This window comes from Amblyomma americanum, chromosome 3 (assembly GCF_052857255.1).
Source record: "Amblyomma americanum isolate KBUSLIRL-KWMA chromosome 3, ASM5285725v1, whole genome shotgun sequence".
In the NCBI taxonomy this organism is placed as follows: domain Eukaryota; kingdom Metazoa; phylum Arthropoda; class Arachnida; order Ixodida; family Ixodidae; genus Amblyomma; species Amblyomma americanum.
Window position 1 is genome coordinate 145,123,593 of NC_135499.1, and position 24,611 is coordinate 145,148,203.

General features: G+C 48.0%; 1 protein-coding gene across 2 annotated transcripts in view; it reads right to left on the reverse strand.

The window, feature by feature from the left end:
• The window catches only part of LOC144125066 (transcription factor Sp9-like), a 155,864-nt gene that overhangs the window by 63,419 nt on the left and 67,834 nt on the right, over positions 1-24,611 (reverse strand). The window contains exon 1 of one of the 2 annotated variants that reach the window (XM_077658130.1): positions 1,825-2,398. The exons of the other annotated variant lie outside the window; for it this stretch is intronic. The gene's annotated coding sequence lies outside the window, so the exon portion shown is untranslated. Of the gene's footprint in view, positions 1-1,824; positions 2,399-24,611 lie in introns of those variants that run through there. 2 annotated transcript variants of the gene reach the window in all.

Below are 24,611 nucleotides of genomic sequence, written 5' to 3' on the forward strand. Positions count from 1 at the left end.
TGAACATTGAAAAATATAAAATAAAAATATATAAAATTTATTCTGTAAATGAGCATTAAATAAATAAATAACAAAATTAGCTCGAACTATTGCCCCCCTACTAAAAAAATATGCTCCAGAGCCCCTGAACGCGAATACACATATGATGCCTCGCATGGCATATATCGCAGTATAGTTTATAGAAGGTATAGCTTGAATATGGGACGAGAATGTTCGTGTGCTCAAGTGGATCCCTTTCATGTGCTTTGATCTTTGCACGAGAGGCCCCAACGAGCGCTACTAGAAAACGCCAACCCTGCAGCAATGCATTTTTCCTTACACAAAGAGAAGCGATATCAAGAAAATAAAAAAAAAATTACACGCTCATTCCTCAGAAAACGAAAGGCTCACTGTAAGACACCATTAGTAGTCGACATAAACATTTGTTGTGATGCCTCAGTTCTTTATTCATTTTTTCATTTATGAAAGGTACCGAGCTCTCTAAGACCATATTTGTTGCACCGAACGACCGTAAAAACAAGGACCATCAAGAACAAAAATGAATACAATGCGGGCGTGCTGGTAAATGCACGGTGTGCTATAATGCCACACATTTCCTGGGAGGATAAGCTGCTTTTGATGTGCATGCATGCGACTTTCGCGCTCGTGTATTCCCTGAACTATATAGGGTCCCGCTAGCGCCAAAGCCTTTTGTTTTTCTTCTTGCTATACCTACTAAAGCAAATTTTCCCTGAAAGAAGCGTTTTTACCCGTCATTTTAACTATTCGTCGTGATTTTCAGCCTCCTGACGCATACCTTGCCGATCCATACACTCACAAAAACTGAAACCAAAAAATGGACGTTTAAAATGGAGAAGGGGAGTGAGAATCATGACAGGTGATACATCTTCTGTTCTCGCAGCAAGGACGAGGCCCCTGCATGCAGACCAGACCGAGAGAAACACTGGCGACCGTCGGCCATTGTTCGGTGATGGCATTGCAAATTTGTTTTCGTGGTTGTCTCGAAACGTATATATGCGCGATAACTTTGCAAGGCGGTTTGTCTGCTCCCTTTCCGGCACTTTTTTCCCCCGTAATCGGATGCTTATGATAAAACCTGGTGCAAGTACTCGTTATACGCTGTATGATGCTGAGTTTTAAGCGGAGTAAATTCCAAGATTAAGAGTATCTAGATCTCGCAGCCGTAGGAAGGCCGGCGTATTTTATTAACAATACGGCGCTTATCTCGTTCCTCTGCAACCACTGACAAGTTTATTGCATCGTCATCGTCAACAGCTTGTGTCCACTCAGACACAAACTATCCCACTGAGTTCTAATTAACCCTGTCCAGCTCCAGATGCGCAGCAAACATCCTAATATCACTCTGCCACCCCCTGCTATATCTCCCTTCCCCTGCACTATAGGAAGTGGCACATACTTGCTACAAATTGATATTTTGTAAAACTTCTGCCATCGCACGGGTGTCGGCTACGGTGTTTTACCATAATGGTTTGGCGTTTATCTGTACAAATAACTCATGGAAGCCTTTTTTCTCTAACTTTTTTTGTTTTGTTTTCTTTTGTCGGGAATATCAAAAGGCTGGTGTAAGCCTTCATTCACCGTGTTTCTTTCGGAACAGTCAAACACTTTACAAGATGGGATAAGTCGGTGCACGAGACTCATTCAGTTCGACGAGCCCGTAACGTGAAGTGCGCGTTAAAGCTCACGCAAGTGTGGCGGCTGTACTGCAATGATAGGGACAAGCAAACTGGCAAGAACAGATTATAACAGACTTAAGGTCGCTGGGTGTCGGCACTGATCGCATTATTTCGCACACGCTCTTACCTGGCGTGCCAAGCGAGCCATGGTCAGCGCGGGCTTGTCGCCTGTCGCAATCCACACGAGAAGAGGATCACAGTGCGTCGGTAGCAGCAGCACAGCAAAGACGGGGCGGCGCCTAGCGGTCAGCGTTCGCGCACTACGCACTGAGGACGCCGACGACGGGCTGTCGGACGAGATATACGCTGCCACCAGTCCATCTTCGACGTGCAGAAATATGCGAACAGGCGACGCTCCTTTGAGCTCCGCTAACCTCAACAGTCCCTACTCCTACGTCGGTCTGCGACGACGGTGTTGCGTCACTTCCCTGCAAGACGCCGGCGTCAGGCGACGACGACCACGCTCGCGCCGCAGGTCCGTGGCGCGCACACCGGCATCGTCCAAGGGGCGAGGCTTAACTGTCCGTCGGGGAGCTTCCGAGCAGCTGTTCCACGGCGCAGCCCGCGCGCAATCGCTCGCTTGGAGCGCGTGCCGAAAGTACGCAGCGCCGAACGAAATCGGCAGCGGCGGCAGTCAAACGACCAACACCATAACAAGAGAGCACGGCACGCTGTTTGCCAACGCGGAGAGACCCTCACACAATGAGATGTCGGCGCACGCACGCGTTGGCAGCGCCGGGGCGGAGCTTTGTGGGCGGGCGCCATCTTTGTGTTCTTTCTCTGTGTATTTTTTCCTTTTGTTTGACTAGCGGCGGGCAGCGTTCGGCCGTCCCGCCCCTCCTCGCATCGCAGGATCCGGGGAGGGAGTGGGAAGAAGAGAAGCAGAAAGCGGAGAGCAAAGAGAAAGAACAAAAGAGGACAAAACCAAACCAGAAAAGTGACAGAAGAAAAGGAGAGAGAGAGCGAGAAAGAAGGAGAGGTCGAGCGGAGAGGTGAACCGACGGGTGTTGCGCCCTCTCCCACCGGCTATTTTGCCGGCCTCTAGTGGCGGTAACGGGAACCAATGGAGGGCGGGGTCGTTCAGCCCTCCTTCCTCGCCTCCCTCTTGACTCCCTGCTGACGCAGAGAAGAGAACAAATACACGCGCGGCGCGCGCTGGCAAGCTTATGAGGAAAGCGAACAGCAAGAAGCGCGCACTCAGATGTAGCGAATGAAGCTTACGCGGGCGAGAAAGTAAAAGCGAGGTGCTCGGAAAGAAAGGAAGGGACAGCCGTGGTGGCACAAGGGGGAGGAGGACGAGTGTGTGTGAGTGCCTGCGGGAGATGCGCGACAGGACCGCCCGAGAGCCGCTTTCGTAAACGAGGCAATTTAGCAGGAGTAATGTGCTAAAACGTGTGAGACAATGAAGAACTGGCGCGGCGAAATAAACAGTGCGGGAGTAAAAAGCTCTGGACAGGTACGTGGCACGGCTTGCAGCCTTCGCCGCCGGCCATGGCTGCTGTGGGCGGAAAACTGACCTCCGAAACGTGACAGAAAACAGCGCGCAGAAGCGGGACAGGAAAGAAAAGACACACACTTCTTTTCCCGTTCCTATGCACGTTTTTTTTTCGTCATGCTTACATTTAACCAACTATCCCAACTCCAGACTATATTAACCTCAGAAGCATGCACCAGTAAACACCAGGAACAGCTGTAAGCGCACTGAAAGATACGTCGATTTCTTCCAACGAAATTCAGGTCGCGGACGCTGTGAAAACAGCTGTTGAACAAACACCTAGACTGCCCAGTTTTCTCATGCGGTCGATGTTGAGAAAGGTAAGCCTAGACGTTCTGGGCCTAATTATTGCAAGGCTGGTGACTGAATGCGACAAACTTGCATTTTCTATGCAACATTGCCTCTTCCAATGTCCATCGACGAAAGTCCAAGGTTGTTCACAAACTGTCTTCTTTTGCATTGCTGGGTCTCGAACGTCGGATTTATGGTTCAAGTGGAATAAGATGTGCGAGGTGGAAAACTTATAATTCGATGGGGCAGAAGACAAAATTCACAGTCGAGTGTCGCAGTCGACAGGATCAAAGTGTTCGGTTCCACTGGCGCAGGCGACAGGATCGAATAATTTTTCGTGCTGCCGAGATCAGCGTAAAAGTCCCCTCAGACTAATCCATTTGATGTCATTGTCATTCTACCTGCGCGATAGCCCAGCTTTGCAGTATTGTTAGAAATATCTTTGTTTATGCGGTATTAACTTGATGTGCGTGTCTACTGTGCCGACATTCTACATTTAAGGAAACGAGCGACCGACCTACCGCAAAGGCTCCGAAATTCAGTGCTTCCACTCGTCTTGTATCCGCACTGACCCCGCACATTGGTGGCGAATTCGTACTGCACGCTACTCGTGCCACCTGTCTATGTTACTTGTAAGCATTTCTGTAAAACCGGTCACTCGTGCTGTTCTAAAGGAAATTCTGCTGTTAAGTATCTCCACGCAAGTGATAGGATTAATTCGCCAATCATTTATGCGAAACATCGCTTTTTTATAATGAAGCACTCTATGTATGTGAGAAAATGAGCTGCTGGCAAAACGGTGCGCGGTCGCCTATCGTGCAGGGTATCCCAAAATGTGAAATAACAGCAGGAGAGAACCATTTTCATCACCGACCGCATTAATATAATGAGACCAACATATCATTGCTAGGAATGAAACTCTGAAGTCAGTACATAAATAAATCAGCGCAGCTTTGAAATTTGCAACGTCGACAAGCACCATGGAAAGCATTCCTTACAACTTGAAACTTACTGAAATTTATCTGAGTGATCTGGAGCACTACATCAAGAGCATCGACTTCAGGAATTAATGACAAACAATACAACTACGGACTCAGGAATCAATGACAAACAATGCAACTGCGGACTGTATATATGCGCTCAGCAGGTTCCCCCTATATAGCTGCGCCTCTAACAGCCCAAACTAAATACGGCTAAATTTAACTTCAGCAGACAGGGTTCCCCAGTTCGGACAGACCACTTTACGCAGCATATTCTCCTTGAGACCATTTTCCTTAATTCGTTCCCGGCTTTAAGTGATCAAAAAAGGTGTGAGAAAAAGAGTCGATCAAATAAATAAAGTCTCACTCCACGTCAACCGTTCTGTCAAAGTCAGTCTAAAGTCCTGCGTCCGTGAGAGCAAAGAAGAATACCTGCACTTGTGAAAGCCAGTACACAAAGTTGTGCACTGGCAAGCAAAATACGCAGCTTTAGATTCCCAAGGCAGAGCACGTGTGCGGCATAAATCTGCCTAAGCGGCAGGTGCATAAGTGAATCACCCACACGTCCTGCGATCGCCGACCGCCCAACTTTCGTAGGAAACATCTCGACAACGCGTGCGTCATGTATATAGGCGACCATTCGTGAAATGGAAGGTGACAACAAAAAGCGTGCGGATGTCACCACAGAGCGTCATCGCAGAAAGCCGAGCAGACCCCGCGTTCCGTGCGGAGCATGCGGACAAGCCTTCGCACGATGCACACTGCTGTATACGAAGCGACAGCGGCGTTAACCTAATGACCTGCGGCGCGTGCGCGGGGGTTAATTTAATTAACGGATGGGTAATTGCTGTCAGCGGCCACGCCCACTCCGGCCCGTTTCCGGAACAGCAGCAACAACGACGGCAACATCAGCCAAGCGGAGGAAAAGATGCACGTAAGAACAAACAAAAGAAGAAAGTTCTTCCCGAAATGCAGCAGGCCGACTTGGAGCGCAGCAACAGACTTAAGTGAGCGCATGCATATGCCTGCCGCCTTGTAGGCCGCCTATACGTAAGGACAGTAGATTTGTTGCAAGCGTAAAATGAACCAAGTACACCCAAATGCAGCACTTAAAATATTGCTGCTCTACCTGTAATATATTATGTTCGACACAGCCAGGAGCAAAAGCAGGGCAGGGGGAAGGGGAGGGGGTGCAGGTGGAGGGAGAGGGTGGTCCTTTCTTGAGGCTGCACGTTTCTATAGTCTTTCCCGAAAACATGCTGACACGCGGGCGATACGGTCGATCACGGTGGCTCGACGAGCATCAAACACTTGCATAAACGTACACTTCATACATGCGAGACGCGGCGGCCTCCTCTCAGCTTTCATGCAGGTCCCGAGGAAAGAAACATATGCATGCAGGCACTCGCTGAAGCGCGAGGGGTGAGAGGGTTGGACGCCAAGCGGCGGTGTCAAATTCGAGGCTATTAATAATCGCCTCGTTTGCTGGGCAGTCACGCCATGTATACGCGTACGCCGCTGCTGCCACCCGATCGGCACGTCCTCTGGCGAGCGTAAAGAAAACAAAAAAGTGTGCGAAACGCGCGAGGCCTTCTTGTTTTCATACTCGCTTATTCTTGCTGTCGGCGCTGCGGCGCCGCTGCGTCTATTTCTTATAATGTTGTTGCTTGGGGTACGCGTGTCCGCTTTGAGAGCTGCATGCGCACGCACGCACGCACGCACATCTACGGTTGACCGTGAGAAGGTCTGGGGGCCGCGACATGCAAAAGGCCAGGCTCGCCTATAGCCTAACTAGTCAATGATCCGGGCTGCGCCACAGTTAATAATAGTAGGCTGATTAATGAACGCCCACGAGCAAACCGGTGCTGTTACGGCGCGGATTACAGCAGGGATGTGGGGACGATTTCTGAACGCCTGCTGAGCTAACGTGTCGGAGTAGAAATGCAACTTCTGTACCTTGGTCGACACTTAGCGAACGTGCGTCAGATCCGGAGGGCACAACTACCGGCAAAATATTCCGCCCTCTACTGGAATTCAACCTCATAGCAATAAAAAGATCGCCGGCGCCTTAAATTAATCTACATTATGGTAACTAGTACAATGAATCTCAAAGCACCATGAAATGAACTGCCCAATCTGAGACACATACATACAGGACGAAGAATGAGAACACTCACTTCGTCCTACTGCATGTGTGTCAGATTGAGCTGTTCACTTCATGATACCTGATAACTATCTAGCCCGCCAAACATATGGCTCTTTAAGCACTGTTTTCTACATACGGTGCACTTTACTAGGAAACCTGCGGTAGCTGATGGCTGCGATGTAATAGGGCGGTGTTACCTATTACTCAAGATCAAAGTGCACAGTCGCGACAGGGTTTCTAAGCCAAAGAAAAAGCCAACTACTGTCTGCAGTGTGAAATGCCCTGCGGCACTCTGTCGTTTCTATAATGGCAATCTGTGCTCCGGATTTCATCCATGATATTCTTTCTCGTCTCAACTGCAGGCCACCTCTCCGCATCCAGCAACGATTTGCGCAAGTTGGCTTCACCGCAGTGCACTAATGCACACCAGCAAGCGACCCCATCGGAGCCCGTCGTCCGGTCATCGCACTCGGGTACAGCGACTGAGACGTCGCCTCTTTTGCCACGGACTGCCACTCTTACGTCAGCGCGCGTCGGCGTCTTCCGTATTAATCACTCTGACACGGCTCCGCTCCCTTGATTGTCGCGTCAGGCGCCAAAGTCGCGAGGCTCACAGCACTGACGACCGTGGCGATGCGACCTGCGCTCGTGTTTTTCTGCCCACCGTGTGAAGGCCAATGCCAGCCAGGAAGACATGCTGCTTCTTTGCGTTTATTTTTTTTTGGTTCTTATACCTGTTTACCTGCAACTTTTCGATAGAGGGCAGCTTTTTTATGTTTATTGTTTATGATAACACTGCCAGAACTCTTCGGCGCAATCATATTTTTAGCCAGCGAACTAAATTACCCTGCTCGAGAGTTTTTATTTTAGCATACGCTTGTAGGCTTGGCAGCACGCTTATTAAATCAGTTCGAAAGCTTCCCCTAAAAGCAGCTCATTTTTTAAACTTGCTTGCCAAATCGTTCGACACTTATGTGAGGCTAGAAACGGCATGGGCTGCAGATATTCCTTCCATGACTGGCCTCGGCAGCGCGGTTTGTATTGTTCAATAACTATTGCTACAAGCTTTTATTAAGATCTCACCTTATTTCTTCTTTCATCAGTGCAGTGAAAAGCATGTTAATAGCTAGCCTGTATCGCCCACGTGCATCTAACATCTTCATGCCTACATAAGATCCTCGCGCCGCAAACTGAACGCAGTGCAAACGATTAAGTAATATTTTATTCATGTTCACTAAGTCGATTGGTCACTCGATCGTTCTCTAAATCACTCACGCACTCACCATTCCCTCACACACATGCTTTCAGTATTTCATTTCCCCACTTATTCGACCCACGCTAAGCTGATTTACTCCAGGTGTTCCATTATACCCAACAATTCGGGACAAAAGCCTTTTTGAACAAGAAAAAGTTTATTAATGCACTCTTTCCATGCATTGTAAGATTCCACTATGACCATCAATATATCCGCAGATCTCCCGTCGGCATGCTTGCAGTTTCTTGCTATTAACGTTTTTGCTATCCGTAAAAGCGTTCCACGTTGGTTTTCTGTGGCAGCCTCAACTGCTCGATGCGAGCGAGAGAAAAAACATTAAAAGAAAGATTTTGCTACACATCCGGAGAATCAACCATTACCTTGGATATTTCCATAACAGTACCTCACACTATTGCAATATTCAAAATTTTTCTCCAAGAACGTTGGACGTGAAGCGCTTAAACATATTGCTCCCGCCACCCCCAAGTAAATCTCCCTGAACACAGCTGAGAGGCAGCCGTAAAAATATCAAGTTGCGGCACGAGAGAGCCCAGAGATGTCGCCACTGGTGGCTGAGTTGTGAACCCCCGTTCCCCTAGAAATATACATAAATAAAAAATCAGTGACTAGCAGGCATTTTCTTGCATTCGTCGAAAATACAGCAGCTGGGCTGGTGCTGCTGCAGCGCTCCGAGCGAGGATGCAAGAGCAGGTGCCCCGTTGCAACCTGTGCTCGTATACTGTGGAGCCCTCGCGCGCACACGCAGGCGTTCAGCGGGCCGGCCATCGCGCGGTGCACAGCCACGCAATGTGCCACGCATCGTCGCGCGCACTGTCGCGAATCGGTTCGCTCCGAGCCGCCCCGACCAGGAGAGAGAGACCGCGGCGCCGTGATCCGTCTCGAAGGGAGCCGCGCCGCCAGTCAAACTGTCACTCACCGGAGTCGACGATCGGCCGGAGATGATGTCCGAGAAAGGCGAAGACCTTTAGCCCCAGCAACCCCTCACCCCCCTCCCTTCCTGCATGCCACTTCGTCTCGCTTCTTGAGACCCGTCCGTCCTCTCGCTGGTTCACATGGAAGATGCGCTATGTCGAGCTTTTTTCTTCTTCTTGGCGATTTCGGTATCGCCGCTGTTACACATTGAAGGCCTTCTTTACGTTCACCCTCGACTGTGCTTTTTATTTTGTGGAGTTACGACACACACATGTTTTTATTCGTTTTTTTTTTTTTGCTGGTGTGATTCATTCGCACATTCGACCTGTCTTGGATATCCTTTACCCTTATAGTATAGTGACTGTAGTCGCTCCCTTATATAGCGACTCGTAGCCTTCTTTTTTAATAATAATAGTTGTAGCCTATATATACTGAGGGAACCTGGAAGAGCACAGAAAGTTATAGTGCCCATATCTGATCGGTCGACTGTCCCATGATCCTGAGTGTTCTCACTAGCGACCGATCGATTCTGTGTGGTACGGAAACAAAGTACCTCGCTCAACTATCGCTTGTATGCGAACCCAGAAACAGTCAGCTTAGTACAGTATACAATACAGTACGCTAGTACAGCACGCTTGATCGCACCAAAAATCAGAGGGCACAAGAGATGGCCGTGAAACTGAGAGCACCGCACACCATGCTTTCGGATCATGGCCTCCGAGTGTGCGGAATGTCGCGGTCACAATATTTCGAAGGACACGCTGTGTCTGTGCAGTAATACGCCCCCCCCCCCCCTCCCACCCAAAAAAAAAAAAAATCTGTAGACAGTTAATAGACTGTCCATGAACTTCTGTCTACAGAGTCTGTAGACTGTCTATAGACAAATCCAAGAGAATAGTCTATAGGCAATACACATCTTGTATACAGGCTATAGACAATCTATAGATTTATGGCCGTACGCGTTTAGAAGAATTTTGTCTATAGACAGTCTATAGACTATGAATAGACAAAATGAAATATCTGTAGAAAGGCAATAGAGTCTGTAAGAAGTCTATAGACTGTCTATAGACCATTTCTATAAGGGTAAGACCCACATACATAGGATAAAAGATTCGCTTATGTCCCGTTCTGATCCATCCAGCTCCTCCTTGGTGCATAGTTTCAGTTTCAATCCCAATGTTTATTGAAGCCAAACAGGGGCATATGCCTGGTCGGTCTCCTATACCGTTCGCTTCACTCTCTGGTGTCACCACACGTTAATGAACAGCAGGCGAGCGAAATTAATCTGCAGCCCTTCACAATGCCGACCCTCATAGCCCGTGTGCAGCTTTGGAACGTTAATCGCCATATTACGTACCATATCTCTCTCTCTCTCTCTCTCTCTCTCTCTCTCTCTCTCTCTCTCTCTCTCTCTCACACACACACACACACACACACACACACGCACGCGCACACACACACACACACACACGCACGCACGCGCGCGCACGCACGCACGCACACACACACACACACACACACACACACACACACACACACACACACACACACACACACACACACACACACACACACACACACACACACACACACACACACACACACACACACACACACACACACACACACACACACACACACACACACACACACACACACACACACACACACACACACACACACACACACACACACACACACACACACACACACACACACACACACACACACACACACACACACACACAGTTTTGATTTCAGTGTATGACAGTCGCATTAAATGAGTACGCGGCGCATTGCTTATTTCCCATTCATGTAGAATAGCCCTGACGTGAAAACAATTCAATTCGCACATTAGACAGTTTCTATGCGCCACGTTTCCCTTTTCATTGCACATCTGGCCATGCGGTTATGAGAATACTTAAGAAAATTAACTGATGAAATTGAAGCAAAGACAACAAGCATAGCGAGTGAAGTATAAATCAAGTTCTAATCCCAGCTAAGTCTCTTCGTTCATCTGCGTTCCAATATAGGAGCCCGTGAAAACAACCAAACTCATATATTCAGCACTTCACCTGAGGAATTCACCGCGTAGGACACATACCCATACTGTACTGACTTGCTACCGACAGCGTTAGATGCCAGTCCCGTCAGCTTGCGTCAATCAGCTCAGTATACCTCAGCAAGAAGCACGGGCATTCCACGTTACACGCAGTAAATCTCATCACGCGTAAACAGCACTATCAATGCCGCGCATTCACTGAAGTAGCTGCAGAGCCTTGCTCTCCGCACCCTATACTCATCACGCGAATGAGTTCACGGAATGGCAGCGTTTCAGAGGCACGGGAAAAAAAAATCCCACGTTCCGCTCCGCGCACAACGCACAAAGGTTTATACGCCGAAGAGATGCGGAAGACGCGTCGGCCAGGACCGCGTCGGGCTCCGCGGTGTTGCGGTTCTTTCAAGGAGTCCCTCTGAATGCGTCGCCAATACCCGCGCCTCTCGTCCGCCCACCATTCTCAGCGCGTCACACCTAACAACAATAATCGGGCACCAGGAACCGTACACCAAAAGAAACGGGATGGGGAGTGCAGAGGGTGCCTAGCCTCGTTGCACACTCTCCCCCTCCGCGCGGCTTCTGACGTCCAAGGCGCGCACACTACGAGCCAAGCCAAGCGAAGCCACTGCGCGATGAAGGGGAGGGCCGCGCTCGGGAACTTGACGAGAAATCCGCGAACCCTTCATCGCCTTTCTGCGCGAGGAAGAGATAGAGTCGAGAGAGGGCGCTGCTAGCTCGGCAAGTGATCGAGACGGACGCTGTAATTCGACTCCCTGCACACTGCGTGGAGGTGCGTATCCGGCTTCTTTGGCCAGCGACTTCCCGCACCACTTGGAGCCCCACACAGGCTTTTATATTTCCGGGACCCTTATCATCTTCCGCACAACGCTCGGCAGCGGGACGCGCGCTGATAGAAGCGACAACAATGGAGCCACTCATAGAGCCACCGCAGGACACGGGGACTGCCCTTGCTACGTACGGAAAGCCTCTACCTCATTTATTTTTTTTATAGCGTCTTGCAAGTTCACGTGCATTGTACTGTTATTTTATTTATTTATTTTTTGTTCCGGTTTTCTGGTTTTCCCAGCTATACGCCGCGGTTCACCTCGATCACGCACCTAACACCGCTGCTGCCGCTGTTGCGGCTCCTGTGAGAATCACCACCAAAGCACGGGCGGCACAGGGCGTATAATATACTACACTACTTGCCTCCTTTCATTTATTCCGTGTGTGCCTTCCCGCTCCCTATAAGGACGTTTCTATGCAATTTCTCCGCATAGTTCCGTGCGCTCGATCGGCATATAGTTCACTTCCTCCTTCGTAATACCTATATACACTGGAGTATGGAGAGATGATGGGCACGCCTGCGAATATATTGCGTGTATACCCAGAGGCAAATAACAGAAGGTAGTAAGTACTACGTGCATTCACCTGCGGTCTGCATGTAACAAAGGGCGGGCTGTGTATACGGACAGCCGTTCTCAACCAGGCTTGGGTCGTTCCGTCTCTTCTAATGCAACTTCCCGCTGCGTAAAGCCTGTTTCAAATGCGAGAGAAAACGCTCGCGATTTCTGCCGCCGCGGCGGCTCGAGCGGCTGGAGCGACGAGGTTTCAACAAGTTTGAAAGTTTTCGCCGCGCCGCTCAATCGCTCAGTTCGCTCAATTCGCTCAATCGCTTGCATGTGAACCATCCTTAAACCCGTGCTTATCCAATCTTTAGTCAACTATACACCGGTTCTCAAGCTGCGCTGGAAGGAAAAGCTTTTTGCAGTTTTTCGTAATTTAGGTATCTCCTTAGCATCATCTATTGTCAACCGATATTAATTTGTCTGCCAGAGGGGACATCGCATATTTGATGCCCGCAAAACAAACACCACTCTCCTGTTTGTCGCATTTAGTAACTATAGAAAATTGCGCGCGGAGCTTGCTTGAAGCTTACAGTTGATAATACTAAATACATTCGAGGATGAGTATACGTGCAGATATGATCCCCGTAACGGAAAAATGCCGTTATTTAGGGCTATAAATTAAAGCCCTAACTTGATAACTGTCAAAGAACAAAATAGCAAATAATAATAAACATAGCCTGATAAAAAACCTCTGAAACCATTCACCCTTGAGCATGTCAGGGATAATCTTCTTTTCAGCACACATTAAACTCGCGCACGTACAAAGGCTGGGCAGTAAACATCAATTGCTAATTCTCAAAAAATAAACGTGATGCCTATGAAGCAAAGAGGATTCCGGAAACAATTCCAGTGCCTCGAGAAACGTCAAGTGTTCTTCGGGTTTATGCAATTCGCCTTAAGCAGAAATGTTTGGCATGCCAGACGTACGCGCCGAAGCCCTGCTCAATAAATAAAAGCTGTGCAGTTGGCAAAGTTGGCTTTGTATTATCCAAAATCGAAGTGGAAAGCCAAGTAGAAAGGACGTTGGATACGGTACTGCTTATAATTGCTCGCCTGAATCATTCTAGTGCAAAACAGCAGATTTAAACAATTTATTTTTCTTTACCACTTCGTTATTCTTGAATACGTCGCTACCCTGTAAAATGCATTAACTTTTTTGTGCTCACGTAAAGTCGACTGTTCTACGCGAATCGCTTCCCCCATTCAGGTTAGTCCCTGTACCTTGCATATCGACAGCGAAAACACAATGGACCAAGCAAAATACTCTAACGAAACGTCCCCCACTTGTGAGTTAAACGTCCCCCACTTGTGAGTTAACATTTATGCCTTAAAAAGAAAAATATATACTCACAATACCTTGCTGCAAAACCATCCTATTTATTCCGCTTGAATAGGTAGCGCTCCCACACGCAATAACAGTGAAAAATATGTGTAAGCGTCCTTTCATGCTATTTCACGTTCCTTTCGGGCAAATGAATAGTCACACCATTTAGTATAAGTGGTTCAATTGACCACGCCCACGTTTTTCAAAGCTCTGAATTTCTCAGTGATATGCTTGCATGTTCGGTGTATGTCCGGTGAATTGATTTGAATTGAAAGCGTATTTCTGCGGCTAAAAAAACAATCACATATTTATCGACCGTCCTCAGCTCCGCAGCCTTTCGCGTGTCATCTGTATTTTACCCTTAATTAGGTCTCCGTTTCCATCTTTGTAACGTCCCTGTTTCGGCTGTAAGTATCGATAAATAAGTCAAATAAATAAGCATTAACGCGCATCGCCGAGACTACCAAAAGCACCATTCATGAACGAACGCTTCAAAGAAGTGCATGCACCGACTTCTCGAGAAACCGTTCGAGAACAGAGCAAGAAAGGGTGAAGCAGAAAGAACGCGCGACGCAGGAAGGGAGAGAGGGGGGCACGTGTTTTACTTAAAGCTGAAGAGCTAACTACACCTCTGTCAAAGACAAACACCGATTTATGAAACCACCTCGGTCGCAACAGCAGCAGCAGAAGGGCGAAGACAAGCTGTCCGGGTCAAAGGCCAAGTGCTCTCGTTTTTTCACTCTTTTCTTCTTTCTTTCGCCACACACTCGCACGCGCACAAGATGAAGAAGGGCGAAGAAGAAAGATGAGCAATCCCCCCCGAGAGGAGGCCAACGAAGAAACCGCGCGAAACGCCACCCGGGCGCGCGCGGTTCGCGCCAAAAGGAGGCGAGCGAGTTCATTCTGGGAGGAGGACGGGGCCAGGTTCCGGGTCGCGGCAAAAACAAATTTTTCTTCGCGGGAACTCCAAACCGGGGGTGTGTGTTTGTGTTTGTGTGTGTGTACATACACTCACTATACGGACGGCAGCGACCCGCAGCAAAAAAAAAAAACAAAAGAAACGCCGCTTCGGAGAGCCAGTAATTAGCTTCGCCCTCACGAGAATGCTCCCTCCCTTTTTACAGACCTCCACCCCATTTCAGCCGAGAAAGCATAAAATAATAAAACGACAAGGACAAAGCATCCGCCTTCTAGTTTAACCATCACGGCGTTTCGCCTTTCTTTCTCTTTAGCTTGTTTCAATTTCTTAACGCTCCTCCTTCTTCCCTTCTTCGTTCCGTTATAGTTTAGCCCGGAGCTCGGGTTCATTCTTCAGTACAGGCACGCATGACGCGGCTTTGGCTCCTTCCTCAGCCGCAGCTGCTTCTGCCTCCGCGCTGTTGTGCCTTACAATGACTAATGAACGGGACGCTGTCAAACGGCGAGCCGAGGCCACTCCGGCGCGAACGCGCTTTTCGGCAGCCGCCGCGGTGCACCGCTTAGGGGCAGAACAAAAGCGGGGGCAAGACGAGAGAAGAAAGGAAAGCCGATGCCCGGCCAGTGCAGACGAACCTGCCAGGCTGCTGCTGTGGCGTGTATGCTCCTCGGAACTCGTTTGTTCTCGTGTACTGCATGTGCGCCTGCGTACAAGGTGCGCGGGAAAGACTAAAGCTCCGTTTCTGTGAAAAACCTGCCTTTCTTCCTTCATTCTTTTTCCGCTCACGACGCAGAACTAGTGAGGTGGATGAAGTCATTTTAAAGTTCAGCACCGTTCCTAAGAAGTGAGGAGGGCGGGACGCGCGAAAACCTTTTGTTCACGCTTTGCTTAACAAAAAGGAACTCGAAGAAGCACGGGGTCACACAATGTCGACTACACCCTGCGCTTTGGAGAATATAAAGTGAAAGAAAAAAGGCGGTGGGAGCTTTTCTCGTGTAGCTTATTTGTCTCAGAACTTATTCTTAGTTGTACTCTGCACACTCATCGCTCATTGCCAGCACGCGAACTTTTCGTCACTCGTACGTACGAGGCGGTGCGTATTTTGCTTCCTTACACAGCAACTAATGCTTGCAAAGAAACCCCCCCTCGCGAGCACCTTTTGCAATTCGAAAATAACTTGGGCAAATAACCATACCAAAGGAAAGAAAACAACGCCTGATTTTTTTTAGGATGTAATAGCAAGGTACCAGGAGACAAGCGTCATTAGTGTAAGACTACAACAGCGAAAGTGACATTACCCTGCTCAGATCCAATGAGAGCGTTGGAAATTCATGCAGTAGCGGAGGACATTGAGTTGCACACACAAGTTAGACGCATGACAAATTGACAGTACGCATCAATAGTTAAGCTCTTAACAGCCACGTCCAAAACACCCCGCCGCACACAACGGAACCTCGTCAAGAGACCAGCGACCCTTACACAAACACAGTAAGGGTGGCACAACGACAGCCGTCCAATTCAAACATGTCGGAGCGAACTTCACGCGCCTAAAACTCCCCTCACACAACTTGAGCATAGTAGGCGCAGCTATCGTCAGCAAAGCACAAACATCAGAACTTCGCACATAACACACAGCAAGTGTAGGCTTGCCACTACACGCTACTCGACGAACGCTATCATCTGAGAGCTATGAGGAGTGCGTAGCTATCCATTCATTTATGAACTTATTTTCAGGCCATTGCTCCTCTAGTACGGCAACAGCGTGTTGAAAGAAAAGATACAATGGCCACCGGGCTCAGAGTTACGCAAACGTCTCTCTCTCTCTCTCTTTCTCTCTCTCTCTCTCCTCAATAGAAACCAGACCTGTGGCAGTGGGATACCTCTCTGATCACATGTCCTTTTTCTCCCAGCGTCTAAATAGCTGGTAAGGCAATATGAACAAAGACGGTCAAATGTCCACTCTCCCCTGTTTACAGAGGCAAATCATGAGCAAGGTAGCACAGGCGTTGGAGAAATTGTACAAACAGCAGACCACAAACCACGGTTACCGTGCTCTCTTTCCTGAAAGCTAACTTCTAAATTAAATTTTTTCAGACGTTGTGTCAGGGGTTCGCTAAACCAAAGTCTATGGGTTGCAACAAAACGACTATAACAACTGGTAACAAAAGATTCCTTTGCGAATGATCCTGCATGTTTTTATATGGGCGAAGTATAAGGTGAGATCAGCAGCGTGTTTTAACGCGGGAAATTAAAAAAATGATCGTGACTGCGTAAGTCGATGTCTAAGCTGTCTAAAGCGTTGTCGATTGTTAAAGGTAGTCTCTACGCATGCGAAGCACCTCTACAAGATCCCACATTCAAAAATATTCCAGTGAACAGCAAGTTAGAAGGAAAATACCGGCCTGCACTAGATTTGAAATAGTAAGTACTCCCTTATTTCAAATCTACTCTACGATGGCAAATTCTAATGCACTCAACTGCACAAGACCTGTCAGCAGCGACCAGTTGGAAAATGAAGGTCTCCAGCGCCAATAGGAAAAACCATATGTCAATATGGACAAGCAAAAGAAGCGCCGTGAACGCGCTCACGACAGCGAAACACGGAACATTTCGTCTACACTTCGACAGATGGCGCGACGTGGTGGGAACCTGAGCGAATGTGGGACGTCCGCCGACGCCGCCGAACGCTCTCTGCTGCATGGCGGATGCTCCACCGCAAAGCACGTCAGAGTGCCAAAAGACGCGGAGCGCTTCGCTAAACAGAGGGGCAGTTGTGACTGATAAGACCGTCTTTGGGGTATTTAGTGTTCATTGTTGTACCGGTTCCCTATAGTTCGCTTGTCGAGATATTCTCGTGGCTCGATAACGTGAAATTTCAACCGCTTGCGAATACGGCAAAGATGTGTACGCCATAAAGAACGTTTACCACAACTGGCAAATCTGTTTGATGTCCATTCTAAGGACAACAAATCTGCACGTCATCGCAGAGAAAGGGAGAGCATTACCGACAGGCAGGCGATACAGCCAAACTGCATTAGTTAACGGCATTCTCAGCGGAGATATCGGCTTTGGACGGGAAAGCATTCTTATCTTTCTAATAATGATTTCTACGTTTTGCACTCGCCACTAGATCACTTCAGCTTCTGTATCCCAGATGTCCGCGCTACCACAATGAATTCGACTGCCTCTTCACTTTGTCCCATTGTTCCATTTCGTCTGGTGCACGCCATGTCTTAAGTGCCCGATAAGGTTTAGGATAAGGTTTATATCACAATTAAGGTAAGACCAGAAGACAAGCTTGACGCTAGAATGGAGAAAAAGGGGCATGGAGTCTGCGACAGAAACTGCAGGTGTTGTCCCGAACTTGAAATCTTAGCGTACCCTTTCAAATGGCTTCACGCTTACGCAGAGAAGCTTATATGCGCACAAGGATACAAAAACACTGGCACACACAAGTACGCATGACGTGTAAGCGAGAAGCGCTGTTTTCAGTCTCTCCCCGATACCTGCTTTCAAAGAAAAGGTCAAGAGTGCCTTCGTTGCGCGCCAACTGTGGTAGCCGCCGCTCGCCAAGATGTATTACTCGAGCGCAGAAACAGAGTTACTGCTCAAACACAGCGGAGCCTTTGGAGAGAGTCTGGAAAATGAGTGAAGCGGCTCACCGGCAGTGTTTGCATGCACTCTACAAACATCGCACGCAAGGCAGGATGAATTACTCAGTTCCCAAATTTTGAATAAAAAGAGATTTACGTATGCAACGAATGCGCTACGCCGATGAAGGGACACATCATCTTGACTGTCAGTGCGAATAAGCATGCAAAGTTAACATATATGCAATGGAAGTTTGAGAAAATCGCATTCCATTCGGGCTCCAGAGTGCGTAAGGAACCCGCGGTTACACCAATCAGTGAGCACTGACAGAAATGCCAACCCAGGGTGTGGCAAAGAGCATGAAACTCTTCAGCGAATACCGGAGAGGGAATGAGTAGCAATGTACATCACGAGTACGCAGGAAAATGAGTACTGCTAGGCGTAACAAAGAAGGACAAAACAAAACTCCTTTTCATCTGAGCACTCCTGCTGAATATCTTCCTCCGCTTCAACAACGAGCACCCGTGCAAGCATGCTTCGCTGTGAAGCGGTCTGCCAGACGGCGAAGCGCACTTCATAAGCGGGATTAGGCTTCTTGACGTCTCGTCCAATCCGACACCAAGAATCTCATGTAGGAAATATTTGAACATCCGACGAAGTAATAGACCTTAATTAAGACGCAATAGTTATTTAGTACACCAAAACCGGTGAATAAATAGTACGTTCTGTGGCGCTCAAACGACACGACAATGACAAGATGAGCGCATTTTTCAAGCAACGCCGAAAACAAAAACACAACGCTATAGTGAGACAGCAAAGCAATATAATAAACTACATTTTTATTTATTTTTTATTATAGCTAGCTACCTAACACTCATAAAATCGATGATACCGATGATCAGACCTTGTGCGACTGGACTCCATACTTGGTGTTGCATTAGAAGCAACCTCTTCCTTTTAATATTTCACCGCGCTGATAATAGCAGCGCGGAGTATAAATTAAATGCCCAAATAAATACACCCCTTGAAAGAAGCTCCGACTATGTAGGTGCATGGCAGTTTGTCGTTTTGAGTTCTTCAATGACAGTCTTTTCAAAGAGAAAAAAAAAATAAAGTAGCTGCATCCAAACGTAATAGACGCATGCATGCAGATATTGGAAACAGCAAGCAACCAGTATTCGTCGCGTCCCGCCGAAAAAAAAAATTTAATCGAAAGAGACCCAGAGAAGAAGGGGACGGGGAAATGGGGGGGGGGGGGGGGGGGGCGTCTCGGCGCGAATGCTATAAAACGAGCCACTATAACGCACTCAAGTCGCATCACGCACGACTTCGATGGGGTCCTCCTCCCCCGCTTCTACAGCACCGGCGCACGCGGCATCCCAGCGAAATAACGAATGCCGGCAGTTTCGAGGCGCACTTCATTTTTCAAGCAGGCAACTCACGCGACGCCCCGATTCTCAAGGACCGAAATCAAAGCCGCTTGCGGCAGTCCCATCCTGCCTCCCCCCTCCCTAGGCGCAGGGCGCAGCGGGTTTACTTATGTCGAAACAAAAACGCCGAAAAAAAACAAAAAGAGAAATTAAAGAAGACAAACTGATTTCCTTTCGTCCATGCTTTGAAGTTCATTGCGCTTGCTGCATTCGCGCGGTGGAAGGCTAGGCAAAGCTGAATGAAAAACACAAATAAAAAGAAACGCACAGTTGCAGAATACGTATACGCTTGCTTTATTTGCTTGTAATACCCTGGTTTTGCTTGTTTTAGTTTAAAAAAGAAATAGGAAAGATGGGAATGCCAGGAACCGGCTCGACGCATTGAAATGTTCCATTTCGAAGGCGTATATATAGCGTGCCGTGTGGGCGGTTACCGTTACGAAAAGGAAATAAAGAAATAAGCGGCTCGGGAAATAAGGCCTCTGCGGGTTCTCCGTTTTCGCGAAGCACACGTACAAAAGAGCGGTAATAATAGAAGGAGGCGGTCTGGGTGGGCGGAGAAAAAGCAACGTGGCGTCTCCAGCTCGCTAGGGAGCACGCAATTCGGGGCGTTATACTGTGTGTGTGTGTGCGTGTATGCGTCTGTGCGATGCTATTTTCTCAGCAGTGGCACGAAAGAAATGATTTTTTGTAGGATGCTTTCTGTTTTTGATCATGTGCTTAAAGAAAGTGGGCGAACAAATTGCAAAACGCAGTCGGTGGAATGCTGACATTTCTGGCGCGTTTCTTTCCAATAGAGAGCAATGAAAAGATAAACAATGAATATGTGATGCTATGGAATTAAAAACAAGAGCATTTTGTTTATCTTGTTCTGTTTTTACCAGGTATTCGAGAACTATAATTAAGGCTCTCAACGCCCCTGGAGGAATGTGTGAACGCGGGTGTTAACAAGACGCAACGATCGAAACCGCATATAATCATCCCCACCGTTGATTTATTTATGATATTGGAGCACATGCAGAGAGGCCTTCTCGAACTGCTGGATGAAGTATGGTCGGAATGGCCTTTATTTTGCCGCTCCCCCCCCCCCCCTCCAAAAGCGGTTGTTAATAAACTGAATGAGACGTCGAAATAAGAGCACTTATTTTTAGAACAAGAAAATTTAACAAGGTAGGAACACTTGATACAAGAGAACGCGAAGGAAGAAGTTGGTCATGTTGAAATCACCATAACAGAGACCGAGCACTTCCGAGAAAGAATCCTATCGGGCTTTTTTGCACGAATGCCGGGAGTTTCGATACATGTAGGCACTGCGGTGTGTAGGCACTGCATGCAATGAGAATCGCCGCAGTGGAAGCTAGGCGCCTGGCTAATTCAGAGCACCTGTAGGGTTTTTAGCGTGTATCGACATCTCAGTATAGAAGCGTGTGCTCTCGCGATTTGCCTCCATCTAAATTCATTCCTCTGATCTCGCGCTTAGCAGCCGAACTCCACATTCACTCAGCCAACTCGCAGGAAATGAGCCACCGCGAAGATATATGTTCTGACCAAAATAAATTGCCAATTAAAGAAGCAAACAGAACCCCCCTTGACCTATACAGGAATGTGCAAGCCTACAGAACTTAGTTGCAGGAACTTAGTTAGCAGCGAGGCTCGCGGAAAAGCATCTAAGCCCGGATAACGTCGCCCTTTTCTGCATATCTCTGCATTCCCCTGCATTTAAAAAGCACAGCACGGCAGCGCTGGTTTTTTTAGCGTTGCTTCTCCACGCAGCACGTGTAATGCAGTGAAGCACGTCAAATTGGCGTTCAGGTTGTCGAGTTCCAAAGGGGCTTGTGCTTGCCAGGATATAGGCATGCCAGCTATGTGCCTTTCACTGATATTTTTGTGTGCACAAGACCGTCATAATAAGCCGCGCGGAGTGACTAGCATTTGCTTATAACCTATGTAGTAAAGTCATTGGCATGATGTTTCTAGTCTGCACCCGCACAAGTAGTTAACAACACGATCAGGACCTCCTCTTGTACTTGGGATCTCTATTTGCATTTTTCTGCGCCAAAAATCCTGAGGACTGCACTTTGAACCTGTTACACAAATTTTGGCGCCTAGCCCACGCTTCGTGACGATGTATTCACGGATAAACATCTCGCCGAGTATTGATCAACAGCTCATTACTGCACTAATAACACGTACAGGTTCACCTCGAGTACGGTGAAGGATCGTGAGAACGCTTTTCGATGCCTACACTACCACCTTCTCAAACGGATAGAGAATGCACATGGACCGGGAATAAGCGACCAGCCTGCAGAGCGTCACGTCTCGCGCATTAGACAATAGGGGGCCTTAATGATCTCTGAAGATCCGCGCGGCTATCGTTTCGAATGCAGATCACATTCGTGCCGGGGCGTTCATTGGTCAAATCCACGCGTATTATAGCAGGGGGGAGGGGGGGGGGAGGCTGTTGGAGGCGTCAGCCTTGTATAGTACGGCTGCCAGCGTCTGTCATCTGTGTGAACGATGCGTTTCATGGAATGAGTTGCCCGCTGAGGTCACCACCTCTTCACTGCAAGATCAATGCCAGATAAGAGCAGCAATGAGTTTGGCAGGAATGAATTATTTGCTGTCGGTCCATTAACTGAAGACGCATTCCCAAATGTTCTCGCATTAAGTGAGCTCTTGGTAACGTGCCATAGCATGCACGCCCAACACACAGTCCTTCACGCCTGAGAAAAAGCTACAGCTGTTCAACTTTCGAGTCACGCATCTGCGGTGATATCAGATACATGAACCATCGTTAAATGACTGGAATGCTCAAATGATGTTCTTTAGTGGCAAAAGTATAAACATCATAGATGGTCACTATACCTGAAACCTCGCTATAACGAAACGGTTAATATCAAAATGATCAATATAACGAAGAAACAGTCGTTGCCCTTGGAAGATCCCATAGAAGGCTATGTATGTATCAGATATCTCGTTTTTACGAAGTAAAGTTTTCTTAGAAATGGACATAATGAACCTCCAATAATTCTCGCTAACCATTTGGCGCTGAGTTTGTCGTTTTATAACGATGCTCAACAGCTCCGTACAGATTCGATGTGGCAAACTGAAATAACCGGGTGTAGCCTGCTTTATCGAACACCGCAGGAAACATACGGAAAACCTACGGAAAACATACGGGCCTGGATGGAGCGTATGTCTGGACAGTTCGTCATGTTCAGTAAGTGGTTTGACGCTGGGCCTTTTTTTTTCGCAGAAGATTGGGTACGCGGCCCGCTGAACGATGTCACACTGCGAGGTGCGCAAGGCCCGCAGCGCCATGCATGCTACACCTCGACAGATTTGCCAAGGTCAGTGCAGTTTCCCCGTTCTCCAACCTCCTTGGTGCACATAGCTCGCTACTAGCGCGCTCATATTTTTAGTTCTGTGTGCAGTTCAGTTTCTGTTTTCGCAGCATGGTCAAATGGTTAAAATCTTTTGGCAGTGCGCTAGGTGTGCTTGGCATTTCGTTGGTTTGTCGGGCCAAGCGGCGGAAAAAAAAAGCGCAAAACAGTTACCACTGACGAGAAGGCGACCATCATCATAGCCTTGGCGTACGTATTCTCCGCAAGACACCCTTATGCTGTGAAGAGCTGTAGCCCGCGTGCTCATGTGCTTCGCGGCGAAGCCTACCAAAACGAGCAGTGACGGAATTGTCGACGCGCGCCCTCTTTTACAAAGGCAAGTATCTATTTCAGCACCTACAAAAACAGAGCTAAATATTTCTAAAAGGTTTGTTCCTGTTATCTACGATATCATTCCTCCAAGCCCCATTTTCTAGGCCCTGATGCCCATGTGAGCCGCGAAAGACACGGGCGCACGTTGTCGAGGCTGACATATTCGGTTGGTGGTGCTTACATTCTCACGCGTGGTAGGCGCTCGGTGGGCGTGATGAAGGCGGCACACTAAACATCAGCTATGTTGTCCTCGTGTCAGGAGGTGGTCACGTCATGTCACGGGCGCCATTTTGTTGAACAGTGCGCAGCTTCAGCGGTGCAGTCCGGATCAGGTGGCGATAAGCCGATTAGATACGCGCCGTAGGCCTTACTCCGTGCTTCTCGAGCAACGAAATGACGGCCGCGGTGACGTCGGTAAATCTTCTCTATTCACAGCGGCTGGGTAGGGCGTTTGCACGCGGCAGTTGCAAACAATGCCACCTATTGTTATAACGAAACAGCGGTTACAACGAACAAATCGTGGGGCCCCTCTAACTTCGTATTAACGAAGTTCAACTTTATAAGCTGAGAAACGTGCCTAGAATACCAATTCCAGCAAAGTTCCTGGGAGCTGAATCAGGGATCATATAGCAAAAGGACACAATTAAGTATTCTCAGCTGCCTCCATCATAAGCTAAGTTGTTATGCGACTCTAGCTAGTCAAGACTTTGAAAAGGATCATAATTGCGTGCTCACTGCAACAGTTGCGCTGTTGCAAAAACGCCAAAAACGGCTGCCCAGGCATTCAATTAAACCTTACTACAATAATTGTATACGAAACATAATAGCAGCCTGACTCAAGACGAAATTATAAGTGTCAAGTATGAATAGGCGCCGAAGAGAATAAAGGAGTGCTGAATGCCAGCAATCGCGACATGCATATGTATTGCAACGAGCAGCTGTGGAAGCTTTAAAGTCATAGTTGAGTTTGGGAACACGTAATCCGCGCCACCTTGCCTGGCGCATATGTAAGGAATCAGAAATTGACAGGTTGCACCTGTAACTTCAACGACACGAAAAATAAGAAAAAAAGAAAATAATAGATGATCCGCCCATTTAAAAGAAAAAAAGAAGAACTGAAAAGCCAGACGTTTTCAACCGCTTCACCTATAAATTCGGCTTTATTCAGGAGTTTGGAGCGGTTACAGGTACACGTTCTGCATGCGCTCACTCCATTTTCGTTCATCCGACCGTGTTTGCCTCCTGACCTAGTAATATGATGACGCTGTCTCCGCCGATACACACTCTTGCAAATGAGCACTTATGCATAGCGAAGACGCGCAAACACTCTCACGCACACACTGTCATGAATGATGACAGCGACGTCGCT